The sequence below is a fragment of the Macaca mulatta genome, chromosome 18, assembly GCF_049350105.2.
Source record: "Macaca mulatta isolate MMU2019108-1 chromosome 18, T2T-MMU8v2.0, whole genome shotgun sequence".
Lineage (NCBI taxonomy): Eukaryota > Metazoa > Chordata > Mammalia > Primates > Cercopithecidae > Macaca > Macaca mulatta.
The window spans coordinates 61228172-61252116 of NC_133423.1; the positions used below are offsets into that span (position 1 = coordinate 61228172).

Genomic DNA, 23945 nt, shown 5'->3' on the forward strand with positions numbered 1-23945 from the left:
GGACACTTTTGACTACAAAGAAAATAGTGTTTGAATGAGAGGCTACATTCTGACAGAGATGAAAGAAAACCCACTCATTCAGGACGATGTGTATATTACAATGTACTAACTTGACCATCCTGCGTGGTCATCAAGGTTGTATTAGCTCCTTCTTGCCTTGCTATACAGAAATACCTTAGACTGTTTTAGATATGAAAATATAGAGGTTTAATTGATTCATGGTTCCACAGACTATACAGTAAGTATGATGCCAGCATCTGCTCAGCTTCTGGTGAGGCCTCAGGAAACTTACAATCATGACAGAAGGCAAAGGGGGAGCACACACATCACATGGAAGGAGTACAAGCAAGAGAGAGAGGCAGGAGGTGCCACACACTTTTAAACAATTAGATCTCATGAGAATTCACTATCTCAGTGGCAGCACCAAAAGGGGATGGTGTTAAACCATGAGAAACCAGCGCCATGATCTAATTACCTCCCATCAGGCCCCACCTTCAACACTGAGGATTACATTTGAACATGAGATTCGGCGAGGACAAATATCCAAGCCATATCAGAGGCCATCTCATGGAGACATTCGATTTCCTAGAGATAAAGGCAAATAGGCATGCACTAAATCACCTATCCAGGCAGCTCAGCTCCCTCACGCAGGGCGCTTGCCCATCACTTTCCTGCCTCAACAGAGAACGCCTCCTCCTCCGCATTCTCTGCCCATCTTCTTCCTCTCAAGCTGCCTGCTTCACAGACCTTGTCGATATATGTCTTACAATCAGAAGAGACGCATCTAAAATACTGTGATCACTTTCCTCATTCTGACTTGAAGTGCAGTTGATCGTTTTCACATATATCCCTCACGTACTCACCCTGCTCTTTTATACACACGTGGACACACGCACACGTCAGCTTCTAGGAGAAAGGGGTTAGAACCTTCTCATCTTTCACAGAGCCCTTCTCAGTGTAACTTAAGTTTTCCAAGAAGGAAGAAATTAATACTAGAAACTAAATAGGTGGAATGTGCTTAGTAAATGCTTGTGTATTGTTTCCCAAATAGAGAAAAACAGTATAAAAAATAAAAAGAAAACAAAAACAAATACAGAGCAACGTGGGTGCACAGTTTACTAAGTATTGTGAAGTGCAATTAGTTAGCATCATTTATATAGATTGGATTGGAGGTGTTAGAACAGAATGTTTATGTTTCTCTTTTTAACGAAGAAAGTACAAAAAAGGGATACGAAATAAGAGAAGAATAAAGAAAGTGGATAAGGAAAATCAAAGGTCTCCTCTGTTGTTTCTGAAATGTTCCCTGAGATTCATTCACAAACAGGGCGTGGTTTATGAGACGTGGCAATATGTAAATTTGTGCTTATTGTATTCTGTGAAAAATAAAGCAGAAACTTACCTAGTTTGATTTGGCTCTTAGTGTCGCCTAAAGGAGTTAAAGATACCTAGTTTTCTTAACTGGATAACGTGATAGAATCGGGAGAATTTTTAGGAAATAAGAGACAGATAAGTTTTTATTTTTCTAAATGAGAGGTTACTTGGTAAATACCACCAAAACATTTATGTTGTAGGATCAGAAACCTCCTCCACACTCTGAAAGCCTACACATGACATAGTTATTTGATGTTTATATATTTTATCTTCAGTCAGCATTAACATACCATGAAAGAAAGTCGTTCATTCATTTTTCTGGGTCGAAAGTAAGTTCTTACAACCTTGTGGAAGACAATGATGTCTTCAAATTTCTGTTTGTATTCTTACATCCACACATATATTTTATCTCATTGAGCTCTTATCAGTGGCATTTATTTAAAATCCTACGACTAAAATCCTTCTCCCATAAGCCTTATAGCAAGAGACCACTGAACCTGGCATCAGCACCATTTTCAAAAAGTGTTTATGAACCCTCAAGCGCAGTGCTTTGCCAGCCATCACTGCAGAAACCACTCCTGAGAGGGGTGGACTGTCTGATTCATCACCTTGGAAAGTGGTGGTGATACTTCCTGGATGTAGATTTGAAGAGGAAACAGAGGCTCTAAAACCTCACTAGCACTTCCTTATTTCTCTATGAAAGCCTCTCCATTTTTCTCTAGAATATCACTTCAGCTCATGGGCATATTTCTTTTTTATTTTTTTGTAAGCACCCAATCTGCATTGTTCTCCAAAAGCTAAGAGATCCCTGATATGGGAATCTTGGACCAGGCTTCTCTGGTGGGCTCAGACACAGTTCCCAGGTCCAACCATGTAATAACGAATTCTGGACTTTCATATGCAGAAGGGCAAGAAACTATGTAAAAAGTTCTGTGCCGTAATAGTGTCAGGACCTTTTTTTTTTTTATACTGGAGCACTAATGTTTGCCTTCTGAAAAGAAAGAGGTAACTCAAGAACGTGCTTTTAAAATTTAAACGATGAAAGTATCAGAAAATTATGTTATTTTGGAAGGGCAGAGATGAAAAACAACAAGAAAACGACACAGAAAATAATTATAATTTGCTTTTTAAGAAACTTTTCATACAGGAAAAAACAACAGGTCATTTGGGATTTTAAAAGCTTGGTGCTAAAGACTGCAAATTTCAGAATGTTGTTGCTAGGAAAAAAGCAACAACAGGAACTGGTACTCTTCTATGTGGAAACTGCTTTGTTGACAATCTACAAACAGATCTCCTTTAAAAAAACACACACACGCACCAAGCTAAAACTGCTTATTCAGTGACGCTTTCACCAAAAGAATCATTCCTTGACTCTGTTTTTAGTTGGGTGTGGTGAGATAATTTTCTCCCTTGGCTGGAGGCTTGGAGAGGCGCCAGAGCGAACACCCATGTGAACACAAAACAATTAGGAAAGATTCATTCTGAATTAGTTGGTTCCCAGGAATAGGCTGGGATTTATTAATCTGTCCTGATTGAAATTGCTTAAAATATGAACTTGGGAGTTGATAAGCAAGCAGGCAGAACAGAAGGCTAAATCAGGGACAGTTAAATGTCTAAGTGCTCTCAGAACATAAGGAGAGCAATAAGAAACATATTTGGCTAATACCTTTATTACTTTTCTCATTTTAAAAGAATAGGAGAAATATTAGTGTTGTGTTTATCTCACAAACTTGGCTCTGTGAAAGCATAGATAGATATAGTTCTAAAATATTAGATCTATTCAATATTACTAGATCTATTCAAATAATTGGCAATTCTTTTTTTTCTAAGTAAAAAGACTTGTTTCAGTTTTCAATTTAGACTGTGCAAAGTCAAATAAATATTCATGAGGCATTTTCATTAAAAAATTAAAAATAACTTACTTGAAGACATAACTTTTCTCTCCAACTTTTAAACAGTTAAAGATTTCTGTAGAAACATCACATTACGTAATACCTTTCTTTTGTAGAATGCTTACTTAAAAGCTGGGACCAACATAAATTTTTCTAAAGAAATAATTGTCTAAAATGTGCACGGACCATTTGTTTTCAGACTTGTGAGCAAGAGGTCAAATCGTATCTATTAACTTGTTGGTACAACTGCAAATAGCTTTGGGGCGGGAAAGGGCACAATCCAAGCATTGTTATTTAATTCACGAGTGCAATTAGGTACAAGCATTTGCAGCCATACTTAAAGTAGTATTCCACTAATAACAGCAGGGGTCAATGCTGAAAAGTCTATCCGATTATAGTATAATTCTGAGAGTTATTTTTCTTGCAATACTGTTAACTTGCTTTGATGATGAAAATTGTGTGTATATAGATATTAAAAACAAAACCTCACAGAATTTTGCCTTCTGGAGGAAATTTTACTGGCTGAATTTTGTTTTCAAAATTTTATATCTGTGAACTTTGGACAAAGAAGTGTCATAGTTAGACATCCAGAGTGACTTTATAGTGCTATAATATAATAACTGGTTAAAAAAACACACTGTGTTCCATGTTCAAAGTTTGGCAGATAAAGAAAAGGTTACTTTGAAAGTTTCTGATTAGACGCTACTGAACTCATTGGAAATCATTGTTGAGTTGAGATAAAGAGCCTCTCCTGTTGTATCAAATAAGTGACACGTCATTTAAATAATCTCGGCTTCATTTTTCTTGAATGAAAAATATTGAGATAGCCACCAAACAATACCCACTTATTTGAAAGAAATATTGTGTTTATAATTTAGAGCAATTTTATGGTGCAAATGTGATACTAATTTGCCTTAACATTCCACAACTTAACATAGCAGAGTTTTCAGTTTTATTTAGGCATAATCTCTATAATTTTATAATTCAAATAGATTTTTCTTCAACTTTCCAAGAACCATCAAATAAATAAAGTTTACAATTTACTGGAAAAAAACATAACATTAAATGCCATTTTATTATCTTTTTATTTACTATGGTTTTGCAATTATAGAAGTATTGTGATATTCTACCCTGTCTTATCTGAATGCTTTAAACTATCTTATTAAGTCAATATATTTTAGGTTTCAGGAGTTTTGTATCCCTTTATTTTGTTTTGTTATTGTAGACATCTTCATGAATCTACCTTTTGCTGTTTAAATAAAATGGCTTCCTAAGGATAATTTATTCTTGGTTTTCTTTTTTTCCCATTATTAAAGCTATTACTCAACTCAAAGTATTTTATGACTTGTTTCAAGCCTTCAATTAGTATATTAGCTTTTTGAAGGAAGGTGATAAATATCGCTGATATTTATATTCTAGGCCACCAGCATAGGTGCTCAATAAAAATCTGTTAAGTAAATAAATAAGCAAATTTCCAAAAATGATATAACTGTGATATGAATTTTTTCATGATTGTTGAAACATATTGTTTCCGAAAGGATTCTATAATTTATAAAGTTACTAACAATGTTTTGTTTGGCCAATTTTATCACAACATAGCCAACATTATCATTGAAAATATTTCTGTCAGTCTTATAGGTGTAATATATTATCTCAAGGTTGTTATAATTACATTTTACATTTTAAAAGTTATAGGCAAAGATAAATATTTTTCAACTACTATTAGGTTCCCAATTTTAAAATTACTTAGCCATTGTTGGTTTATTTATTCATCTTATTTTGTATCCGCTCAAAATTTGTTATTTGAAGCATATTTTATATTCCTTTCTTCTCTTTAACACTGAAGTAATATTTGGGGTCAATAATTTCTTTAAGTACTTAAGATATAAAAGCTATTATATAAAAATAACATTATTGAGAACAGTTTAAAATTTGGCATAGTTTATATGCAAATAAATTTATTTGCATATAATAATGCAAATAAATTTTGCATGCTTCTTTGGAAAAACCACTCATAGAATTTTGGAAGAAATCATTTCAATCAGAGATTCCAACATGACAGTATAAAGTAAATTGTACAGAATGAGAAATTTTACACCTTATGCTAAGTTCCTATTCTTTGGTTATATTGACCCACAACTACTGCTTTCCCAAATATGCTCTGAACATCAATCTTCACCCACTCACATGTTCATGCGTGCTCCTTCAGCGACATTGAACTGCAGCATATGGCCACAGGATGCCTATGGTTCTTGACACGCCCCAAATCTCTATGTTCATTCAACATCAGCTGACTCACAGACGTATTGCTAGTTGATCAGTTTACAGTAACAAAAAGCACACTTCCTTCCCCCAAGGAGCTTAGAATCTGCATTATTTCCTCTATGTGAATTCCATTTCTTTTCATTTTTTCTAATTTTAAAGACCTGGCCATTTCCATAAAGTTCCCAACTCTTACAGTCTGAACTCAGCTCTCCCACTTACAGCTTCTCGATAACTTTGTTTTTAGCCCTATTTTAAAGCACGTATTCTAGTGTACCTTTTGTTATAGTCATAAGGTGGTGTAATGGTTTAGAGTGTACTCTGAAATCAGACTTCCCGGATTTGAATCACATTTCAACATCATTGCTACCTTGGGTAAGTTTCCTTACATCTCTGTGCCTCAGTTTCCTCATCTATAATAGGGGACAATAGTAGAAACTACTAGTATATTTGTTGTAAGAATAAATGAGGTAATACATGTAAAATGTACATAGTAAACCCTTAAAGAATGTTAGCTATTGTTATCTTTTTCTTAGTTTGTAAATCACTGAAAAATTGACTCTATTTTATTCATCTTTGGATCCCTGATAATTATCATGATTAATAGCATATAATAATAACTTAATGAACAACATTTTAATGTATAACAAGTTTTCTAATGATTCCTTTTATGGCTTTGAAAAAAACTAAAGCATTTTGGATAAACCTATAAAAGAGTAGATAATTAGACTGGTTAAAAGTAAAACTACTGGGAAGAAAAATGAAATTACTAGAAAAAATGTAATCCTTGAAACTGGAGGTTTGTTTGATGTAATGAATTGAAGAATTGGTCCCACAACTGCTTTTCACAGTTTTTGTTGATGAGTAAAGTTGTTTGCTAGGTAGATTTTTTTAGAAATCAATTTATTTTCAATCACCAAAATCACATACCTAAGTAGCATGTGAGACCCAGACATGTCGTTTACAACTGGAATTTTCAGGATTTGGTCTGAGACTCTTCAACTATTGCTAGAGTATAGCTCTAAAGCCATATGGTCACCCATTAGAAAACTAAAATAAAAAGATGGAAAATGTCAAGAGTTATTAAAAATGTAGAGCAGTTGGAGCTCTCATACATTACAATTGAAATATAAATTGATAGAAATACTTTGGAAAATTATTTGGCACTATCTAGTAAAACATAGGAACATATACATAACCTGTGGCTTAGCAATTCCACCTATACCTATCAGAAATGAATAATATATGCACTGAAAGACACAAATAAACATGTCTACAGCAGGACTATTAATAGTGTCCCCAAACTAGAAACTATTCAAACGTCCATCGTTAAAGCAAAATATGTCCTGAAAAGGGCTCCATACCTCTATATTCGAGTCCTCATGGATGAACAATAACCTAACTTAGGAGTATGCGCCTGTAACAGTAGATGAATCTTGGCCAATCCCAGCAGCCGTACTTCAACCACTGATACACTGTCGAGTGTTCAAACTGCGCTCAAATAAGGCAAAGGCCGACCTGTAACCAATTCAGCGGTTTCTGTACCTCACTTTGGATTTCTGTACATCACTTCCCTTTTTCTTGTCTATGAATATGTTCTGACCATGAGGCATCCCTGGAGTCTCCCTGAATTTGCAGCGATTCTGAGGGCTTCTTGATTCACAAATTGTTCATTGTTCAATTAAACTCCTTTAAATTTAATTTGGCCGAAGTTTTTCTTTTAACACCACCAATAATAGATTGAACAATACATTACAGCACATTCATATAATGGAATACTATAGTGCAATGAGAATAACCAACTCACAACAATCCCAAAGTATATGGATGAATCAGACTAACATACTATTGAGTGGAAGAAGCTAGTCACAAAGGAGAACATATAGCATTATTTCATTTATTTAACGTAAACAAACAAAAACCAAAAAACAAAAACAGGCAAAACTTTGTTATCAGTATTCATGCCAGTGGTGACATTTGAAGAGTTAGTGATGACTGGCCTAGTAATGTTCTAGATCATGATCAAGGAGCTGGTTACATGGGTCTAGTTACCTGCTAAACATTTATTGAGGCATATGCCTATAACAGGTGCACGTTTCCATATTTTATGTTAGTTTTAGAAGTAATTAAACCTTCTCTATGAGTTTGGACAGAGATTCTTCTAAATTTGCTTTTATAAAGAACTTTTTGAATCCCTTTAGAACTGACTAAAGGAAGGCAGCCAGAAAAATACACTGTAATGTCCTTGTCCTAAGTTCAAGACATTGCTGTGTCCAGAGGCATCACATTCTCTCTTCCCTGTCTGGAAGGGTAATTAATTCTAAGCCTGCCTCCCTGGAGTTTGAAGAAGAAAAAATAGTCCTTTCCCTAATGTTAAGTGTTCTAACAGTCACAGGAGAACCCAGCCATAAACTCCAGTGTTTCCCCAGCTTATCTCTTGCTGAGCTGGAGGACCTTTATGTCAATGAATTCCTCCGACACCACAGGTAGATTCAGGGAGGTCAAGCGCCCTGGGCTGCTCGAGGAAAATTAACACCAGCTTTTATCTAACAATTGTATAAACTAAGAGTTTACATTGCATCCATGTATTCTTATTTCCTTGTATTGGATGTTTACAGAGGAGAGTCAATATTCTAACGGGGAGTTTTGCACTTTCAGTGTGACAAGCCTGTTCTACCCATGGGCCAATGAGGTTAGCTTGGGGTAGTTCTGCTCTGCCTCTCCGTTCTCTGTTAGCTTTGGTAAAAGACTGCATATGGACCGTTATTTTGAAGAAGGAATCAGGAAACGTGTAAATGCATCTCAATTGCAAAGTATCTAAAATTTTCCAGGAAGATGATACTGAATAATTACACAAATTCCTGACTGCTAACTTTTTTATTGTGTTACTTTAGTAAAGCACCAGAAATGAGCTTGATGCTGTCCATGATTCACTTGTTATCACACCCCATGAGATCAGGAAGAGTTTAAAACACAGTTGGTGTCATTTTTGCTTTCAATGATAATTAAATTATGTGTTTGTTGCCCTTTCATGTGAAAGTCAGCTTGCTGGCAAGAACTAGTGTTTTCACTTCACTTGGTTTATGGCAAAGCTCCAACTCCTTGCTCAGTAGTCACTGATATCTCCTTTGTCTCAGGTGTCCACATCTCCTCCACTTGGCAGATGATCTCAGACCAGCTCTCCTTTTACTCATGACAAAATTTTACTGCTTCTTCCTCCATGTTACTTTCCAAATTTATTTCCTCCTTACTACTTCAGTCAACAAGATTTTTTTCCCCAGGTCTCTTGATCGTCTCTCTCTCTCTCTCTCTCTCATTCCAAACATTATCTTTTATAATAATAATCAGATAATCTCCTGATTATCTTTTTTTTCACCATTGGCCATATCCCTTAATTTTATTCTGATGCAATTATTGATTACTTATATGAACTCTTCCATTGCTTTTTGCATTTCTACTTTCATTTCTTTCTTATTTCTTTCACATTCCCACACTAGTCAGTCATGCCTGTTTTCTCCTTTTTTACTTTTCTCTCTTCTATTCTACCACTTATGCTTAAGTTATCCCATATCCAGTTTAAAATAGGTTTTTCATTATTTTTCTTAAATATTCTCTTTCATAAGCTCTATTTGGCAAAATATATAATAGAGGAGCCCAGTTTTTCTCTCTCCATGCCCACATCTGAATCTATGATGTGCTTGCGCAGTTGTACTACTTTGTCTATGTTAGCTGAGGAATTTAAGACACATCTTTTATACAATTTTAATTTACTCATCCCAAATCTATATACAAAATTTATTGGATGAACATGTTGAGAATTTTGGGGTTTCAATTTCAGTAAAGTGCATAGAACTTTTCTGGTCTTCATTTTCTATTTTTCCTGTACTCAGTAACATCTGGCTAAATCACGACTTTAGCCATCGCCCATCCTCCCAGAGTCTGTGTTGTGGCTGCTTCTGGGACTTCACAGTCCTGGTGTTTTTCTTCAACCTCTGGGAAATATCCCAGGAAAGTCCCTTAATATTTACTAGGTTCACAGAGTCAGAAACTGCAGAGAGAAGGACAGAGGTAAAAAAAAGAAAGAAAAAAGAGGAAGAAAATAATCACATGCAGAAGAGTATAGAAAAGAGAAGGGAAGAAATGGAAAGAAGGAAAACATGAAAATGCAACAGGAATAGAGACAAAAACTCTGGTTGGGAAACGTCTGAAGGAAAAATAATGCTGAGATTACATCTGTTGCCTTCCAGGGACTTTATCTTTGCCTAACTGTGGGTTAGCTGACTTGCAAGTTACCATTTGCAAAGAAGCAGCATGTCTCTGAACCTGTGAAATAAAGGGTTTTATTATTTTTCTGAGAAACACTTGATTATATGGCAATCTAATTTAGTATATGCATGATGATGAATGGGCACGAAAATCTAAATAGGGAGGTTACTGATCAAACACTGTAGAATTTAGATGTTTGTCTTCAGTTTTAGACATGGAATAACAAAGAAGTGATGGAATCAAAATTATGATGATGGGGGAAAACACATCTCATTTTAAAGGAAAAATAACTTTGTTGACCAATGATACAACTATTTCTTGCTATTAGAGTCCCTGATCACAAAGTACAGATCTGGAAACTTGGCTTTTAAAAATAATGATAACAGCCATAACCACCTGTATAGTGCATTATAGTTTCAAAAGTAAATCATTAAACTATATTTTATTGTCAGATAAGAAAAGTTTATGGGGTTTTATTTCAAAGTAACTGTGAAGTGAATTGAATAAGTACTTTAAAACTCGATGTTTAAATTAAGACTTATTTCCCAATTTGTGGGACCGCTCTTAGTTTCAAAAATCATAGTCATAGCATTCGTTATCATTATTTTCCTCACATTTCAAGAAATACATAGAAAGAATTGGCATTAATATTATTTTTATCTAAAGTGTGACTCAAAGTGAAAGTTAGAACGTTAAAATGTATGCCTGTCACTTTCTTACTTAAATAATGTTTCAGCAAGAAAAACAATTAATGTAATCAATCAGAGGATCAACAAAAATCTTCACAGGTTTCAGAAAAACCTTGAAAAAATATTTATATTGAGTTCAACTTATATATTCCTAAGTATAGACTATATTTTGTAAGTCTTCAAGAAATCATGTCATGATGAGTACTATTACATTGTTTTCATAATTATTAATGAGTAGTATTGTTGTTAGTACCTTTTATTAGGAAATGTAATATTACTCCATACATAAAAACAGTCTGCTGCAAAGGTTGGAGACAGATTTGCTTAGGATGCTGCCACCTTCAGGAAATTTTACCTTATGATAATTTTTATCTATGATATGAAGGAAGATATTTCTGTTTAAGGGGCATTGAAAATTCTCTGTGCTCAAATTATAATTTTATTTTTACCTGATGAGAGAGAAGTGAAAAGTACTGTTAATATTTAAAAATTCTATTTTGGAACACATTTGAAATGTGTCTTGTTATTCCATTGAGAAAAAAACATTTTTCATTAAAAAATATATTATGCAAATTTTATATACTTTTAAATATTATCCCTGAATTTGCAAAATATATTAACCATTACAAGTGATCAATAATTAAATAATATTCCTGCTTAAAAGGGATTCAACAATAAAGTAATTTACTTACAATTAATTAATTTTCAATTATGTAGCAATTAATATAGTTGTGCTTAATTAATTCCATAAGATGTGATCGAGTAAATCATGCTTTTATTTCAAAAACAATTTTCACTTAATACTGCGTTGAAATAGTACTGTTCGAAGTCATAGCTCATCACAAATGTAAATTTACCCAAAACTAAGGATTTAAAAAGAGTTTTGGAATTGACAATAAACTCCTCAGTTTCCTCAATTCTCATCATGCCCTGAAGACTAATATCATAGAAAAATAATAATTAAAAAGTATTTCTTTACATTTCTTACTATGTATAGTCACATTTTTATGTTTCCATTGAATTAACATTCTTCCAAAACACACACATCTATACAAAAAGTATTAGCTTATTAGAGTCCTTTTTTCTTTCACAAAAGGAACATGTTTTATTTTAACCACTGCAATTTCATAATAATTACACAAAGTTAATTATTTATTTGTACTCCACCTCTAAATCTCTCCCTCACACCTCTTTTAAGCATATTTTTGTGCAGTGACTTTCTCTGAACATCCTTTCATCAATGGAAAAGTTTGAACTCTTTACATTTGTCAGTTTGATGGTTAAAGTTTTGTATGATTTGTGGTAGAAATGTTAATTTCTCCGATTTTAATGAAGTTGAGGCTTTAAAAATATTTTATTGACCATTTGCATTTTCCTTTCAGTGAGCGCCTCAATTTGTAGGAGCTCTGTGACTGTCCAGTTATAAACAGTGGTTGTGATTTTGAGTAGAAATCATTTCCTTCTCTGAGCCCAAGTGTGCACCTTTGTGAAACTGTGGAATTACTTTTCCATGTCGTTGCTATGACGTTTACATGCAAATCACACATGAAAGTGACTGTTGTACGTCAATGCTTGTTAAACAAACATACAACAGTTTTTTACATCAGTTTTTATGATCTCATTTATTAGAATCTAGTCTCTCCGTCACATTGCTCTTACACAGTTTGAGGATCTATTTCATTGCAGTTGAGACACTTAAGAACATTTACTTATAAACAACAATTTACCCCTGCACTTAGAGGTTGCTCAAAAAGGAAATGGAGACTACTCACTTATATTTAGGAAGGCAGCAAAGAAGATGGTGTCCAGGCCTGGAGGTGAGCTCTTGATTTGAATCTTGGTTTCTTTAACTTACTTATTGTGTAATCTTGGGGAAGTGACCCCTCAACTCTCATATATAAAATAAGGAAAATAATACCTGTTTCAATTTTTATTGAGGCTAAATGAGATGAGGAATGTAAAATCTTTAGCATACAGTCTAGCACATAGAAAGCTCAAAAGAAAGATGTTTATGGCTACCTATATTCATTTATCTAGTTATAGAAAATAAGTTGTCTGATAACCTTGCTTTGTACAAAGTCTTCAGCCAACCATTACATTTTACTTAACTTGATTACATGTGTTTAAGACTTCCCCCTATTTCATTTGGCCATTTATTTTTTTGAGTGTTAATACTTTCTAAAGACAGAACATGTACACATGCACATCCACACAGATGCACCCCGAGTGTATAGAGGTAGTTCAGTTTTTAAGATAATCTAAATGTTTTCCATTTTATTCTTTACTCATAAGATGATCTTTTATTAAAAGCAGAGAAGCACAAAGTCCCATTTCCAGTGTTCATAATCTATGAAACACTTTGCGACAAAGAGAGAGAGATATATATCCTTATTTCTATTTGAATGCAATTTTAAAATATTATGTATAACATTTTAAATTATATTGTTACATTATATAATAAATATATAATATATGATATATTATATATGATACACTATATATTATGATATATTATATATATAATATGACATACATTATATATAATATTTTTAAAATTCCTCAAAGGAAGGGCAAAATGATAAATATAAGAGCTAATATCTTCTTCTGTGCATTGCCTAATACTTTCTTTTAAAAAAAGAAATCTTGGCCGGGCGCAGGGGCTCATTCCTGTAATCCTCAAACTGCGGGAGGCCAAGGCAGGTGGATTGCTTGAATCCAGGAGTTCCAGACCAGCCTGGTCAACACGTTGAAATGGTCTCTATTAAAAATACAAAAATAAGCAAGGCGTGGTGGTGCGTGCCTGTCATCTCTGCTACTTGAGGGGCTGAGGCATACAAATTGCTTGAACCCAGGAGGCAGAGGTTGCAGTGAGCCCAGATTGCACCACTGCACTTCAGCCTGGGTGACAGAGCGAGACTTCGTCTCAAAAACAACAACAACAAAAAAAACCTTAATTGTCTACTAGGTGTTAGGGATATGTTAGGTCTTCTTTCACCTCATTAATCATGTTTGTTTTGGAGTTATGTTTCTATGTGTCACTGGGTGTATATTTAAGAACACTTTCATTTCAGCAAATAATTTATTATTGGATCAACCATAAAGTTATTCAAAACACATAGTGGGATATAATTGATTATTGTATAGTGACCTTGTATCCCTTGACCTTGCTAAATATCTCGCTATTTATAGGCATTTTATTCCAAGTGCTTTTGGACTTTTAAATACATAATCAATCTGTCTTAGAAGCAAGGTCATGTTACTTTGTTTTTTCCATACTTAGATCTTACATATATCTCAAAAACATTTTATTAATTTCAAAAGAAAACAGGCACAAAAGAGTATAGACTATAATTTCATTTGTATTAACTTCACTTGAAAATCATGCAAAACTAACTCATGGTGATAGAAATCAGAAAATATCTTATCTCTGGGGCAGGGGAGGGCCACTGAGTGGAAAGGGGCCTAGAGGAGTTCTCTTGGGTGATCAATGTGTTCTTGATCTGGAAATTTGTCACCTGGGGATATGCATATGTCAAATTTGGAGATATACATATGGGGATATACATATGTCAAAATTCATTGAGCTGTACAACTAAGATTTGTTCATTCTCCTCTAGGTAATTTGCATCATTTTTTTCCTGCTTATTCTTTTTCTGATATGGGGAGGTAATGGAATAGTAAACATGGCATCAGAGTCCTCCACGTGGTTCTAGTTGGTTCAGGGCTCTATCCTTAACTGATAGCAACAAGGGATAGCAGCCCAAAATCCAAACCACAAAGCTCTCTGAAGGCTGCTACAGTCAAAGATTTACATCGAGGTTTTAGGTTATTAAAAATCCAGTCACTAGCCAAAGAATGGGAAATGATCACCTCTACTGGAATAATTGGGTTTGGATTCTTTTGATTTGAAATCTTGCCCAATATCAGGGTGTTGTGAATAAAAGATACAACTAATGCTTTCAAAATTTAAGACATTATGTATTGATATAAAACAGCTTTTTAAAAGTAATTTATATTAATTGGAAGCTCTTCCAATGTATCTTTACTTTACAACTGTAATACAACCTGCAGACAGTTGCTATGTCCATTAGTAATTAAGTTAAATAGCCTGAAACATTATAAAATTATGGATGTTTATAAATATAAAATATCTATATATAGTTGAATAAAATGTGCACTCAATACAGCTCAATATGCAAATTATTTTCTCATAGGAGGCAAAGCATGCCAAATAAGTAAAACAAGCATGAGTTACTTTAGTTAATATTAAGTTGAGTAGGAGGAACCAGACCCTGATAAGGGAAGAATGTGGATCTGTAGTTGAGCGAGAAATGTTAAAGAGGTGTGATTTGCTTTGTAAATAGTAACCATGATGAGACACAGAAAAACAGAGATGTGTGCTTTAAGACACAATGCCAGACACCATTTGCTTTGATCTTTTCTTTTTATTTTATTTATATTCAAATTTCCAAAAACACTAGTTTTAAAAATAATTAAATGAACAGGCATATTCAGTCTTTTAAAGTGTGATAGATAAGGTTTTAAAAGTTATTGTGAAAATATTTGTTGGGTACATAGATGTATATTTGAGTTAAGAATGAATCACCGTCCTCTTTCTTTACCCCAATAGACACTCCATGCCATAAGGGAGCATGCCCTCCTGTCCTCCTGGCTCTGGGCATGTGGAACCATCCCTTCTATTGGTCATTCAGAATTTTCTCAAGGACTCATATGGAAAGCTGAACCTGCAGGGTCTCTGAAAGCTTAGGAAATCCTCAGATGCTTTAGAAATGCCCCACCCTGTCAGAGAAATCTCTTAAAAGTGGTGGGCCACTTTGAGCCTTACTGTTTCTCAGTCTGCTGAATCCATTTAACATGGGGCTGCAGAGGGCAGGAGTCTGGCTGAGCACAAATCTTTAGAATCCGTGGTTTTGGAACAGGATATGGTTATGCTACACTTTGTCAAGAATTTGGGGCTTCTGGGTTTAGAAAACATGCTCAAAAAAATGCCTGAGGTTGTTTTGGAGCAAATATTTGGAGATTCCTTATTTTGTTCTAGAAACTGCCCTGGAATTTGGGGAATAGAGTTCAAGGGACCCAGTAAACCTGCTTGGACTCCTGAATAACAAGACTGGACTTAAATAGGGATCTGCCAACAGCTGGTCCATAATCATAAAAAAAAACTGTTATAAAATGTCGAAATGACAAGGTGTATGAGAAAAAGTAGCAGTCTTATGTCCAGTCCCTACCTGTCCCTGATTCCTACCTACCAGAGGCAGCCTCTTTCAATTCTGATCTTCTGGGATTTCTTTCATATTGTTAAATGTACTTACGTTGACTTCTCTTTGGTTCAAAATTTGAGATATAATCTATTAAATTCCTTCTACAGAAAATGAGACCATCATTTAGCTCTCTTTAAAACCAACAAGTGGAAAAATTCGTTTCACATAGACATTTGTCTTTCAACTCATCTGCCTAATTCAGTTATTCCATAATTTTTAGTAAGATGACAATTCAGTGCTTTTATTATTCTGACTTCATATGCATCGTTTACAGCTGAACCAGGTAATATTCTTTTTGTGTAATTTTTCATGTCTCTTGGAATTAGTTAACAATTGATGTTTACATTTCCATGTATTTTTCATTAAGTCATCCTCAGCATTTGCAGAACTCCGAAAGCTTAGGTAATCATTCCCTCCGTTTTTAAAATTTGTTTAATTGTTAGTTTGCCTGATTTGTTTTTTAAGTTTCTCTCCTGGAGTATTCTACCTGGGCTGCAGTTTGGGCTGCTTGCTCTCCATATCAGACTTGTCTTAGGACTTCCCTTCATTCTCATCCTTAGACTTGTGTGTCTGTGTGTGTGTGTGTGTGTGTGTGTGTGTATGTGTGAGACAGAGTCTCACTCTGTCATCCAGGCTGGAGTGCAGTGGTGTGATCTTGGCTCACTACAGTCTCCGCCTCCCAGGCTCAAGCGATTCTCCTGCCTCAATTGCGTGCCACCACACTCTGCTAATTGGTTTTTTTTTTTTGGTGTTTTAGTGGAGATGGGGTTTCACCATGTTGGCTAGGCTGTTCTTGAACGCCTAACCTCAAATGATCCACTCGCCTCAGCCTCCCAATGTGCTGGGATTACAGGCATGAGCCACCAGGCCTGGCTTTCATACGTAGACTTTTCTGCTGCTCTCTCCTTTGTTGGATCTCTTGCTTCTCAGGTCCCATGATTTCTGTTTTCTTGACTTATTTCCTTGTTGTGAGTAGAGCAGCTTCTGAGAACAGGTGCTTTGAAAGTAATCATTTTGAGACTTGACATATATTAAAATGATTTTATTTACTCTCTTGCTTCATTGATTGTATGATAGATATCAAAGTCTAAGCTAGAAATCAATTTCCCTCAGAATTTTACATCTATTGCCCCATTATCTTTTAACTTCTAAGACTGTGATATTTACCATTATTCTAACTGAAGTAATTCAGGAATGGAAAATCAAATATAGTGTGTTCTCACTTATTAATGGGAGCTAAGCTGTGAGGATGCAAAGCATAAGAATGACATAATGGACTTTGGGATTTCTGGGGGAAGTGGGGGGGTGGGTGAAGGATAAAAGACCATACGTTGGGAACAGTGTACACCGCTGGGGTGATGGGTGCACCACAATCACAGAAATCACCACTAAAGAACATATTCACGTAACCAAACACCACCTGTTCCACCAAAACTATTGAAATAAAAGTTAAAAAAAAATTCCTTCTTTAGTCTTAAAAATATTTTTAAAACATATTAAAAAAGAAAATTGTGTCATTTAGTGGCGTTTTGTCAAGGAGAATACATACTTGTGTTCAAACTCCAATATTTAACCTTTTTAATTATACTACATTGATTTCTTGTTTTCTCAAGTACTTCGTACCTGCTCAAACATGCTTGATTGCTTGTTAAGGCCAAGACATAACGCATTGATTTGTGCTTCAGTGGGCATGAAGCGCATTATTAACATGAATAATAATTTTGTTATTTAAAAACATTTTTTTTTGAGATGGAGTCTCACTTTGTTGCCCAGGTGGGAGTACAGTGGTGCAATTTCTGCTCATTGCAACCTCCGTCTCCTGGGTTCAAATGATTCCCCTGCCTCAGCCTCCCAAATAGCTGGGATTACAGGGGTGTGCCACCATGCCCAGTTAACTTTTGAATTTTTAGTAGAGATGGGGTTTCACCATCTTGGCCAGGCTGGTCTTGAACTTCTGACCTCAGGTGATCCGTCTGCCTTGGCTTCCCAAAGAGCTGGGATTACAGGCGTGAGCCACCGTGCCCAGCCTAAAAACAAATTTTGATATTGGAGCATTATTGCACAATTGATAAAGAGAGTTAATGGGTCAAGAGAGTTCCAGAAAATATACAGAGATCTCTGAGTTACCAAAATACTTTGCTGCTGTTCTGTTTGAGTGGTTACTTAGTTTTTATGCTTCTTAATTTTAAGATGATGGCCTAAAAATTATATGAGAAGTTCTTTAGTTCTGAACATATGTTATTGAGACTTTCTGAAACTAAAATTTCTGAAAGACTAGTGATAAACTTATTTGTGGTAGAAAAAATTCTATTGTAAAATCCTTAATCATACTCTACCTATGAAACATAACTTTCAATAATACATTTTCAGCATTTGAAACACTTCCTTTAAACTCATTCATGTACCTTATAATTGTTCACATATGCAACTGATTTAAATCCCCTAAGTACCAGAATGAACCTAAAGATACACAGTTTTTGGCAAGCCTAGTAATTTCTATCTGTATCTCAAATATAGTACATATATGAAACCAGGCTTCTTTCAGTTAGTTTTAAATAATGATGAAATTAGATGAGATGAGACAGAAAAAATTACATTTATAAGAAATTCTTTGTGAAAAGGAATTTGACTGTGGGAGGAAAACAACAGAGATATCACAGACTGAATATACCTGAAATCAAACCTAAATGATGGTAATGAGATTAAAACAAGTGTTTGTGTACAAGGGTAAAGATAGAGAGAAAGCAGACAATTGTAATGACTTTTGGAAGTTAGAAATCAGATGGACAAGTGGAATTTGAATCAGTAGATGACTGAGAGTTGAAACCAAAGTAGATGTATTAACATCTGAAAACCTAAAAGGCCTCATGGATTGGAGACAGATACAGAGGGAGAGGAAAGTAAGGTTGAGAATCAATTATTGCAATAATTAGTACCCTCACTTTCAAATTCTGCACGGCTGATGGATGTCCCTCCTTTACCCAAGAAGATTAAAAGGTTACTCTCTGGAGAGTAACTGAGTAAATTGCAGATAGAAAGACTCTGAGCTTGCAATTACCTCCTATGGCGAAATGGGTTAAATAAATATAGGTATTTGAATGGTAAGATCCTGACAACTTTGCTTCATTAGCTCAGAGATGTTGACTGCCAGCATTATTTCTCCAAGGCAGAGAAATGAAAGATTGTTTTGTAGAAAACAGTCTGGGGTACTCAAATGTAATATCCTAGATAGGTTGCCCACTAACAAAGTCCACAAGTTGACACTCCCTGTTCGTACACATTGCATTTCTGTTCAGTTTTTTCATTGCTTCATTCTTAAATATGAATGGCATCAAACTTCCCAGCAACTCTGAAAACTAGAAACCAAAGATAAATGTCTTTGAAATACTTAGAAAAAATGACTACCAACTTAAAATACTATTCTTAGACAAACGATCAGTTTAGTATAGATGATAAAGGATAGAATACAGACATCTTCAGATATTCCTTGTCCTCAATTTTTTCTCTCATGTATCCTTTTGTAGGAAGCTAGCAGAAGATGTCATGCATCAAAATGAGAAATAATCTTTAAAAAGAGGTTGACATGGGATCAAAAATCAGGAATTCCAACACAAGAGAGAAGAAAATAATCAAGATGCTGCTTAAAGGAAGATCAAGGATGACAACCAGCCTAAAGAACAACCATTCAGATTATCTGACAAAGGACTATAGGAAATTTGACCCCAAGAAAAAATAATAAGCTACTGAGATATTTGAATAATGTGTATTTCTTCTGGAAATTTCAGGGGTGATAGTATATACAAATCTAAGCAAAAAAATAAGCAAGCAGAGAAAAGCATGCAGTGTCAAGCTGCACAAACTTCAAACTCAGCATACATTACAAGCATGTGTTAAAGTTGGTTGTGTAAAATATATCTAATGGCAAATTGGTTTAAAATTGAATATTACAAACTGGAAATTATTCACATGAGCTTAAAAGTGTTGTCAAAAGCTTTAAGGGAAGCAATCCATGGTCCTCCTTCATTCAAGGACTTGTTTTGTGCTCTCTCTGCCTGAAATGCTCTTCCTCAAGACATTTGGTTGACTTACTGTCTTAATCATTCAGGTCTTTGCTCAAGCATCACTTCTTTGCTTAATTTATTAAAAATAGCACCAGCTATCATTTAAAAAAAATTTTCTAAAGACTTGGAATCAACCCAAATGTCCATCAGTGACAGACTGGATTAAGAAAATGTGGCACATATACACCATGGAATACTATGCAGCCATAAAAAAGGATGAGTTTGTGTCCTTTGTAGGGACATGGACGCAGCTGGAAACCATCATTCTCAGCAAACTATCACAAGAACAGAAAACCAAACACCGCATGTTCTCACTCATAGGTGGGAACTGAACAATGAGATCACTTGGACTCGGGAAGGGGAACATCACACACCGGGGCCTACCATGGGGAGGAGGGAGGGGGGAGGGATTGCACTGGGAGTTATACCTGATGTAAATGAAGAGTTGATGGGTGCTGACGAGTTGATGGGTGCAGCACAGCAACATGGCACAAGTATACATATGTAACAAACCTGAACATTATGCACATGTACCCTAGAACTTAAAGTATAATAATAATTAAAAAAAAGAAAAAAGAAAAAAAAATTTCTGTTTCATTTCCTTCATAGGACATGTTAGTTTCTAAAATGACACTTAAAAAATTGTTTATGTTTAGTCTGGCTCTTTTCTGTGTCCCAGCCCTTGAAACATCTGGCTATGGTGAGTGCTTAGTAAAGACTGTGGATTGAGTGAACCCAATGGGCAGTGGGCTTCATGACAGCAGAGACTGTCTTGTTCACTATTGTATCTTCAACTCCTCTTCAAGTGTCTATAGATATAGGTACCAGGTATAGGTATTCCAAAAACATGCATTGGTTGGATGAATAAGTGAATGAAATCAAAGATGAGGTTTCTCTTAAAATTTTTTAATGAAAATGTTTTGCACCACTTTGGGACTTCATACAGTTAAAGAAAAGTCACTTTTTTCCTCAATGGAGTTCACGGTGAGTGATGAAATAAATTCTTCTCTCCTCCATGATGGACCTCAGAATCTGAGCTGCAAGCTCTGAAGGTGTGTAGTGTGTTCTCTCATACCTCAGAGAGCAAATCCAAAAAACGTGATCACTAACGTGGTTAAAAGGTGATGAGTATACCTCAGGGACAATACCAATTCAAAATCCCCATGGAGTTCTTTTCATGATGCATACCCTACTTCTTCTCTTTCTTCTCTATATTTGGAGATATTCATAGTTTATAAAAATTTTGGGAAAAAAGGCAAATAATTGTATACATTATGAATAACAGCTAGTTATTGCTAGGATATAACAGCTAGGATTTGACTGATTTTTCTTAAAACAATATGAAAAGAAGTGAATACTCAAAGAAATGGGTCATCCCCTGAAAGTGTAATTAGCAAGTGTTGACAAGCTCCGGAGAAGACATCTGTGAAATAGTGACTATGAAAAGGAGGTGGGGATGGCGGTGTTGGTGTTGCCATTCTCACTCTATCTGTGTAAGTTAGTTATATATTTCTATTGGGTAAACATTTCCATTGGACTTTTGGCTGAAAAACATTTAAGTAACAATCATAAAGAGCAAAAAAGAAACCAAAATCAAAATTTAAGACAGCACAGACTGATACTGATGAAATAATACTCCATTGCTCATTCTAATGTTTTTAAGAGCTAAGGGTGTGTTCTGCAAGTTCCACTTTTAATCAGCAGTACTGGCAAAACAAGGGATGCTATTGCCCTTAGGCGGAAGGCAAGATCTAACCTGCCGTCTCTGTGAGCCTTAACTATATCGTCCAACTCTGATTCAAATCAACTATGATGAGTGAGGCTGTGCTCTGAAATACAAGGAATTCTCAGTCTAGATGAACCTATATATTCTTAAGAATTGAGAAAGAATTGAGAGACAGAGAGAAGCAAAGATGATTGAAAAATTCCAAAATTTATTTTACACATATGTTCTCATTTATTTACAAATACTTATTCTTCTGGATTGCTAGTCATAGTGACAATGCCTTTGGACAGATTAATAAGGGTGATTTATACATCTTAAATGATGTTTCTGTTTTGTTATTTTGATGCCACTCCTGGGGTCTGACTTTAGCCAGAATACAGGGAGCACGAGGGAAAGCTGATGACTTACAGCTTGGTGGGAGAGTCAGGTTGGCTGTGCTGGAGCAGCTCAGATCTATTCATCTGGGGGATACCTGTGTGTTTCCTGTTGACATGTGTGGACCCTACAGAGAGGGACCTGGAATGGAGCCCTGGAAGAGGGAAGGGACTCTGACCATGTGTTCCTGAGTAGCGACAACCACCGGTGAAGCTGGGCCTTTGCATGTACCCTGAGCATTGTTGTGAAAGGGGCCTGTGGGAGCCCCTGTACATCCATCAAAAGCATTTAGGGAAATATGGCCAGGACTATAGAGTGTAAAGCTACCCAATCAAGTACAAGTTCTCACCTCACCTTCCTTCCCCTGCTTTTATCCCCTATGGGGGTGAAAACATACCTTAGAAATGAGGAATATCACAGCAGAAGCCAGACTCATGCATATACACACCCAACTAATGTTTGACAAGGTCACCAAGAACATACAATGGAGAAAGGATAGTCTCTTCAATAAATGGTGTTGGGAAAACTGGATATCCACATGCAAAAGAGTGAAATTGGACCCTTGTCTTACAACACACGCAAAAAGCAACTAAAAATGGATTAAAGACAAACACAAGATACGACCTGAAACTATAAGACTAGAAGGAAACATAGGGAGAAAACTCCTTGGCATTGATCTTGGCAATGATTTTCTGGATATGACACCAAAAGTATATGCAACAAAGGCAAAAATAAACAAGTGGGGTTACATCAAATTAAAAAGCTCCTCATGGCAAATAAACTATCAAGAAAATGAAAACGTAGCCTAAAGATTGGTAGAAAATATTTGCAAACCATATATCTGAAAAGGGGATAATACCAAAAATAGATGAGGAATTTTCCCAACTTGATAGTGGTAAATTACCTGATGTAAAAAAATGTGCACAGGATTTGAATAGACATTTTTTCAAAGAAGACATACAGATGGCCAACAGGGGCATGAAAAGGTGCTCAACATCATTAATCATCAGGAAAATGCAAATTAGAACCATAATAAGAGATCACTTCATGTCTGTTAGGATGGTTATGGTTTAAAAAACAAAAGATAAAGTGATGAGGATGTGGAAAAGAGGGAGCACTCATACATTGTTGGTGAGAATATAAATTGGCACAGCCACTTTAAAAAACAATATGGAGGTTCCTCAAAAACTTAAACCTAGAACTACCATATGTTTCAGAAGTCCCATAGTGGATATATATCCAAAGGAAATAAAATCAATATCTCAATGACACTCTGGTCCTAACACCCATTGCTGCATTATTCACAATAGCAAAGTTATGGAAATAACCTAAATGTCCGTCAACGGATGCATGGCTGAAGAAATATATATACACAACTACATACAATAAGATATCATTCAACCTTAAAAAAGAAGGAAATTCTGCCATTTACAACATGGATGAAACTAAAATACATTATGCTAAGTGAAACGAGCCTGGCACAGAAAGACAAATACTGTATGACCTCATATATATGTGGAATCTAAAATAGTCAAACCCATAGAAGCAGAGTGAGACTGTTAGTTGCCAGGGTTAAGGGTGGGTGGGAAAAATGGGAAGATGTCAGTCAAAGGCTACAAAGTTTCAATTGTATAAAATGAATAAATTCTAGAGGTCTAAAGTACAGCATAGTGACTATAGTTAGCAATGCTGTGTTGTATACTTGAAATTTACTAAGAGTATAACTTAAGTAGTTTCACCACAAAAAGATAAGTATGTTAAAAAAATGGATATGTAAATTACCTTGACTATAGTAATCAGTTCACTAGGTTTATGTAGTATATGTATGTGGAAACATCACATTGTACACCTTAAATATATATATAATTTGTATTAAATATGTAATACATATATATATAATTTGTATTAAAAATTTTAAAATATCAAAACAAAGTGAAAAGAGACAGGAAGCCAATAGCACTCTTATTCTCAGAGGCAAAACTGAAGTTACAGAGTCATTAATTGGAAAAGGGGAGAAAGCT

At 35.2% G+C, this 23945-nt stretch overlaps 1 long non-coding RNA gene across 1 annotated transcript in view; it reads left to right on the forward strand.

Annotated features, from left to right (window-relative positions):
- The window catches only part of LOC144336445 (uncharacterized), a 164582-nt gene extending 144416 nt beyond the window's left edge, over positions 1-20166 (forward strand). The window contains exon 6 of the long non-coding RNA XR_013408264.1: positions 19287-20166. This is a non-coding gene — a long non-coding RNA (uncharacterized LOC144336445). The remainder of the gene's footprint in view (positions 1-19286) is intronic.
- Positions 20167-23945: the final 3779 nt, after the last annotated feature.